At 47.0% G+C, this 5,000-nt stretch overlaps 16 non-coding genes and 1 pseudogene across 16 annotated transcripts in view; all 17 read left to right on the top strand.

The window, feature by feature from the left end:
- The first annotated feature begins 54 nt into the window (after positions 1 to 54).
- Positions 55 to 173, top strand: LOC146225764 (5S ribosomal RNA). The gene has a single exon (XR_014748153.1). It is a non-coding gene; the product is annotated as a 5S ribosomal RNA (ribosomal RNA).
- A 180-nt stretch (positions 174 to 353) lies between these two features.
- LOC146225763 (5S ribosomal RNA) lies at positions 354 to 472 on the top strand. The gene has a single exon (XR_014749324.1). It is a non-coding gene; the product is annotated as a 5S ribosomal RNA (ribosomal RNA).
- Positions 473 to 680: 208 nt separating this feature from the next.
- LOC146225762 (5S ribosomal RNA) lies at positions 681 to 799 on the top strand. The gene has a single exon (XR_014750273.1). It is a non-coding gene; the product is annotated as a 5S ribosomal RNA (ribosomal RNA).
- Positions 800 to 975: 176 nt separating this feature from the next.
- LOC146225761 (5S ribosomal RNA) lies at positions 976 to 1,094 on the top strand. The gene has a single exon (XR_014749624.1). It is a non-coding gene; the product is annotated as a 5S ribosomal RNA (ribosomal RNA).
- Positions 1,095 to 1,268: 174 nt separating this feature from the next.
- On the top strand, positions 1,269 to 1,387 carry LOC146225760 (5S ribosomal RNA). Its single transcript, XR_014748152.1, has one exon. It is a non-coding gene; the product is annotated as a 5S ribosomal RNA (ribosomal RNA).
- Positions 1,388 to 1,571: 184 nt separating this feature from the next.
- On the top strand, positions 1,572 to 1,690 carry LOC146225759 (5S ribosomal RNA; annotated as a pseudogene).
- Positions 1,691 to 1,866: 176 nt separating this feature from the next.
- Positions 1,867 to 1,985, top strand: LOC146225758 (5S ribosomal RNA). The gene has a single exon (XR_014749996.1). It is a non-coding gene; the product is annotated as a 5S ribosomal RNA (ribosomal RNA).
- Positions 1,986 to 2,163: 178 nt separating this feature from the next.
- LOC146225757 (5S ribosomal RNA) lies at positions 2,164 to 2,282 on the top strand. Its single transcript, XR_014748306.1, has one exon. It is a non-coding gene; the product is annotated as a 5S ribosomal RNA (ribosomal RNA).
- Positions 2,283 to 2,480: 198 nt separating this feature from the next.
- Positions 2,481 to 2,599, top strand: LOC146225756 (5S ribosomal RNA). The gene has a single exon (XR_014748882.1). It is a non-coding gene; the product is annotated as a 5S ribosomal RNA (ribosomal RNA).
- Positions 2,600 to 2,779: 180 nt separating this feature from the next.
- Positions 2,780 to 2,898, top strand: LOC146225755 (5S ribosomal RNA). Its single transcript, XR_014749698.1, has one exon. It is a non-coding gene; the product is annotated as a 5S ribosomal RNA (ribosomal RNA).
- Positions 2,899 to 3,074: 176 nt separating this feature from the next.
- LOC146225754 (5S ribosomal RNA) lies at positions 3,075 to 3,193 on the top strand. Its single transcript, XR_014748294.1, has one exon. It is a non-coding gene; the product is annotated as a 5S ribosomal RNA (ribosomal RNA).
- Positions 3,194 to 3,387: 194 nt separating this feature from the next.
- LOC146225753 (5S ribosomal RNA) lies at positions 3,388 to 3,506 on the top strand. Its single transcript, XR_014747603.1, has one exon. It is a non-coding gene; the product is annotated as a 5S ribosomal RNA (ribosomal RNA).
- Positions 3,507 to 3,684: 178 nt separating this feature from the next.
- LOC146225752 (5S ribosomal RNA) lies at positions 3,685 to 3,803 on the top strand. Its single transcript, XR_014748151.1, has one exon. It is a non-coding gene; the product is annotated as a 5S ribosomal RNA (ribosomal RNA).
- A 176-nt stretch (positions 3,804 to 3,979) lies between these two features.
- Positions 3,980 to 4,098, top strand: LOC146225751 (5S ribosomal RNA). The gene has a single exon (XR_014748149.1). It is a non-coding gene; the product is annotated as a 5S ribosomal RNA (ribosomal RNA).
- A 180-nt stretch (positions 4,099 to 4,278) lies between these two features.
- LOC146225750 (5S ribosomal RNA) lies at positions 4,279 to 4,397 on the top strand. The gene has a single exon (XR_014749323.1). It is a non-coding gene; the product is annotated as a 5S ribosomal RNA (ribosomal RNA).
- Positions 4,398 to 4,613: 216 nt separating this feature from the next.
- On the top strand, positions 4,614 to 4,732 carry LOC146225749 (5S ribosomal RNA). Its single transcript, XR_014750272.1, has one exon. It is a non-coding gene; the product is annotated as a 5S ribosomal RNA (ribosomal RNA).
- Positions 4,733 to 4,908: 176 nt separating this feature from the next.
- The window catches only part of LOC146225748 (5S ribosomal RNA), a 119-nt gene continuing 27 nt past the window's right edge, over positions 4,909 to 5,000 (top strand). The window contains exon 1 of the ribosomal RNA XR_014749623.1: positions 4,909 to 5,000. This exon is cut by the window's right edge and continues 27 nt beyond it. This is a non-coding gene — a ribosomal RNA (5S ribosomal RNA).

Here is a 5,000-nt window from a genome sequence, read left to right as displayed (position 1 = left end):
TTGTCAATTGCTAAATCTGTATATGGATAAGTAGCCTATGGTTGTCAACTTATTTCGTACGGCCATACCAGCCTGGCAACGCCCGATCTCGTCTGATCTCGGAAGCTAAGCAGGGTCGGGCCTGGTTAGTACTTGGATGGGAGACCGCCTGGGAATACCAGGTGCTGTATGCTCTTTTGCTCATTCACTTAGAAACTGAAATCTTGCAATATGCACAAGTAGTCCTTCATGAAAGGGGCTGGAAGCTGTTTTCATTTTGACACGAGAGAGAGAGAGAGAGAGAGAGAGACCACCTTGCATTGTCAATTGCTAAATCTGTATATGGATAAGTAGCCTATGGTTGTCAACTTATTTTGTACGGCCATACCAGCCTGGCAACGCCCGATCTCGTCTGATCTCGGAAGCTAAGCAGGGTCGGGCCTGGTTAGTACTTGGATGGGAGACCGCCTGGGAATACCAGGTGCTGTATGCTCTTTTGCTCATTCACTTAGAAACTGACATCTTGCAATATGCACAAGTAGTCCTTCATGAAAGGGGCTGGAAGCTGTTTTCATTTTGACACGAGAGAGAGAGAGAGAGAGAGAGAGAGAGAGAGAGAGAGAGAGAGAGAGAGAGACTACCTTGCATTGTCAATTGCTAAATCTGTATATGGATAAGTAGCCTATGGTTGTCAACTTATTTAGTATGGCCATACCAGCCTGGCAACGCCCGATCTCGTCTGATCTCGGAAGCTAAGCAGGGTCGGGCCTGGTTAGTACTTGGATGGGAGACCGCCTGGGAATACCAGGTGCTGTATGCTCTTTTGCTCATTCACTTAGAAACTGACATCTTGCAATATGCACAAGTAGTCCTTCATGAAAGGGGCTGGAAGCTGTTTTCATTTTGACACGAGAGAGAGAGAGAGAGAGAGACCACCTTGCATTGTCAATTGCTAAATCTGTATTTGGATAAGGAGCCTATGGTTGTCAACTTATTTCGTACGGCCATACCAGCCTGGCAACGCCTGATCTCGTCTGATCTCGGAAGCTAAGCAGGGTCGGGCCTGGTTAGTACTTGGATGGGAGACCGCCTGGGAATACCAGGTGCTGTATGCTCTTTTGCTCATTCACTTAGAAACTGAAATCTTGCAATATGCACAAGTAGTCCTTCATGAAAGGGGCTGGAAGCTGTTTTCATTTTGACACGAGAGAGAGAGAGAGAGAGACCACCTTGCATTGTCAATTGCTAAATCTGTATATGGATAAGTAGCCTATGGTTGTCAACTTATTTCGTACGGCCATACCAGCCTGGCAACGCCCGATCTCGTCTGATCTCGGAAGCTAAGCAGGGTCGGGCCTGGTTAGTACTTGGATGGGAGACCGCCTGGGAATACCAGGTGCTGTATGCTCTTTTGCTCATTCACTTAGAAACTGACATCTTGCAATATGCACAAGTAGTCCTTCATGAAAGGGGCTGGAAGCTGTTTTCATTTTGACACGAGAGAGAGAGAGAGAGAGAGAGAGAGAGACTACCTTGCATTGTCAATTGCTAAATCTGTATATGGATAAGTAGCCTATGGTTGTCAACTTATTTAGTACGGCCATACCAGCCTGGCAAAGCCCGATCTCGTCTGATCTCGGAAGCTAAGCAGGGTCGGGCCTGGTTAGTACTTGGATGGGAGACCGCCTGGGAATACCAGGTGCTGTATGCTCTTTTGCTCATTCACTTAGAAACTGACATCTTGCAATATGCACAAGTAGTCCTTCATGAAAGGGGCTGGAAGCTGTTTTCATTTTGACACGAGAGAGAGAGAGAGAGAGAGACTACCTTGCATTGTCAATTGCTAAATCTGTATATGGATAAGTAGCCTATGGTTGTCAACGTATTTTGTACGGCCATACCAGCCTGGCAATGCCCGATCTCGTCTGATCTCGGAAGCTAAGCAGGGTCGGGCCTGGTTAGTACTTGGATGGGAGACCGCCTGGGAATACCAGGTGCTGTATGCTCTTTTGCTCATTCACTTAGAAACTGAAATCTTGCAATATGCACAAGTAGTCCTTCATGAAAGGGGCTGGAAGCTGTTTTCATTTTGACACGAGAGAGAGAGAGAGAGAGAGAGACCACCTTGCATTGTCAATTGCTAAATCTGTATATGGATAAGTAGCCTATGGTTGTCAACTTATTTCGTACGGCCATACCAGCCTGGCAACGCCCGATCTCGTCTGATCTCGGAAGCTAAGCAGGGTTGGGCCTGGTTAGTACTTGGATGGGAGACCGCCTGGGAATACCAGGTGCTGTATGCTCTTTTGCTCATTCACTTAGAAACTGAAATCTTGCAATATGCACAAGTAGTCCTTCATGAAAGGGGCTGGAAGCTGTTTTCATTTTGACACGAGAGAGAGAGAGAGAGAGAGAGAGAGAGAGAGAGAGAGAGAGACTACCTTGCATTGTCAATTGCTAAATCTGTATATGGATAAGTAGCCTATGGTTGTCAACTTATTTTGTACGGCCATACCAGCCTGGCAACGCCCGATCTCGTCTGATCTCGGAAGCTAAGCAGGGTCGGGCCTGGTTAGTACTTGGATGGGAGACCGCCTGGGAATACCAGGTGCCGTATGCTCTTTTGCTCATTCACTTAGAAACTGAAATCTTGCAATATGCACAAGTAGTCCTTCATGAAAGGGGCTGGAAGCTGTTTTAATTTTGACACGAGAGAGAGAGAGAGAGAGAGAGAGACCACCTTGCATTGTCAATTGCTAAATCTGTATATGGATAAGTAGCCTATGGTTGTCAACTTATTTCGTACGGCCATACCAGCCTGGCAACGCCTGATCTCGTCTGATCTCGGAAGCTAAGCAGGGTTGGGCCTGGTTAGTACTTGGATGGGAGACCGCCTGGGAATACCTGGTGCTGTATGCTCTTTTGCTCATTCACTTAGAAACTGAAATCTTGCAATATGCACAAGTAGTCCTTCATGAAAGGGGCTGGAAGCTGTTTTCATTTTGACACGAGAGAGAGAGAGAGAGAGAGACCACCTTGCATTGTCAATTGCTAAATCTGTATATGGATAAGTAGCCTATGGTTGTCAACTTATTTCGTACGGCCATACCAGCCTGGCAACGCCCGATCTCGTCTGATCTCGGAAGCTAAGCAGGGTTGGGCCTGGTTAGTACTTGGATGGGAGACCGCCTGGGAATACCAGGTGCTGTATGCTCTTTTGCTCATTCACTTAGAAACTGAAATCTTGCAATATGCACAAGTAGTCCTTCATGAAAGGGGCTGGAAGCTGTTTTCATTTTGACACGAGAGAGAGAGAGAGAGAGAGAGAGAGAGAGAGAGAGAGACTACCTTGCATTGACAATTGCTAAATCTGTATATGGATAAGTAGCCTATGGTTGTCAACTTATTTCGTACGGCCATACCAGCCTGGCAACGCCCGATCTCGTCTGATCTCGGAAGCTAAGCAGGGTCGGGCCTGGTTAGTACTTGGATGGGAGACCGCCTGGGAATACCAGGTGCCGTATGCTCTTTTGCTCATTCACTTAGAAACTGAAATCTTGCAATATGCACAAGTAGTCCTTCATGAAAGGGGCTGGAAGCTGTTTTAATTTTGACACGAGAGAGAGAGAGAGAGAGAGAGACCACCTTGCATTGTCAATTGCTAAATCTGTATATGGATAAGTAGCCTATGGTTGTCAACTTATTTCGTACGGCCATACCAGCCTGGCAACGCCCGATCTCGTCTGATCTCGGAAGCTAAGCAGGGTCGGGCCTGGTTAGTACTTGGATGGGAGACCGCCTGGGAATACCAGGTGCTGTATGCTCTTTTGCTCATTCACTTAGAAACTGAAATCTTGCAATATGCACAAGTAGTCCTTCATGAAAGGGGCTGGAAGCTGTTTTCATTTTGACACGAGAGAGAGAGAGAGAGAGAGACCACCTTGCATTGTCAATTGCTAAATCTGTATATGGATAAGTAGCCTATGGTTGTCAACTTATTTCGTACGGCCATACCAGCCTGGCAACGCCCGATCTCGTCTGATCTCGGAAGCTAAGCAGGGTCGGGCCTGGTTAGTACTTGGATGGGAGACCGCCTGGGAATACCAGGTGCTGTATGCTCTTTTGCTCATTCACTTAGAAACTGAAATCTTGCAATATGCACAAGTAGTCCTTCATGAAAGGGGCTGGAAGCTGTTTTCATTTTGACACGAGAGAGAGAGAGAGAGAGAGAGAGACCACCTTGCATTGTCAATTGCTAAATCTGTATATGGATAAGTAGCCTATGGTTGTCAACTTATTTTGTACGGCCATACCAGCCTGGCAACGCCCGATCTCGTCTGATCTCGGAAGCTAAGCAGGGTCGGGCCTGGTTAGTACTTGGATGGGAGACCGCCTGGGAATACCAGGTGCTGTATGCTCTTTTGCTCATTCACTTAGAAACTGACATCTTGCAATATGCACAAGTAGTCCTTCATGAAAGGGGCTGGAAGCTGTTTTCATTTTGACACGAGAGAGAGAGAGAGAGAGAGAGAGAGAGAGAGAGAGAGAGAGAGAGAGAGAGAGAGAGAGACTACCTTGCATTGTCAATTGCTAAATCTGTATATGGATAAGTAGCCTATGGTTGTCAACTTATTTAGTATGGCCATACCAGCCTGGCAACGCCCGATCTCGTCTGATCTCGGAAGCTAAGCAGGGTCGGGCCTGGTTAGTACTTGGATGGGAGACCGCCTGGGAATACCAGGTGCTGTATGCTCTTTTGCTCATTCACTTAGAAACTGACATCTTGCAATATGCACAAGTAGTCCTTCATGAAAGGGGCTGGAAGCTGTTTTCATTTTGACACGAGAGAGAGAGAGAGAGAGAGACCACCTTGCATTGTCAATTGCTAAATCTGTATTTGGATAAGGAGCCTATGGTTGTCAACTTATTTCGTACGGCCATACCAGCCTGGCAACGCCTGATCTCGTCTGATCTCGGAAGCTAAGCAGGGTCGGGCCTGGTTAGTACTTGGATGGGAGACC

The sequence above is a fragment of the Hypomesus nipponensis genome, chromosome 25 (genome assembly GCF_054491055.1).
Source record: "Hypomesus nipponensis isolate SF chromosome 25, ASM5449105v1, whole genome shotgun sequence".
Classification (NCBI taxonomy): Eukaryota; Metazoa; Chordata; class Actinopteri; order Osmeriformes; family Osmeridae; genus Hypomesus; species Hypomesus nipponensis.
The sequence above is the reverse complement of the archived record's forward strand: the minus strand, read 5'-3'. Positions and strand labels throughout refer to the sequence as shown.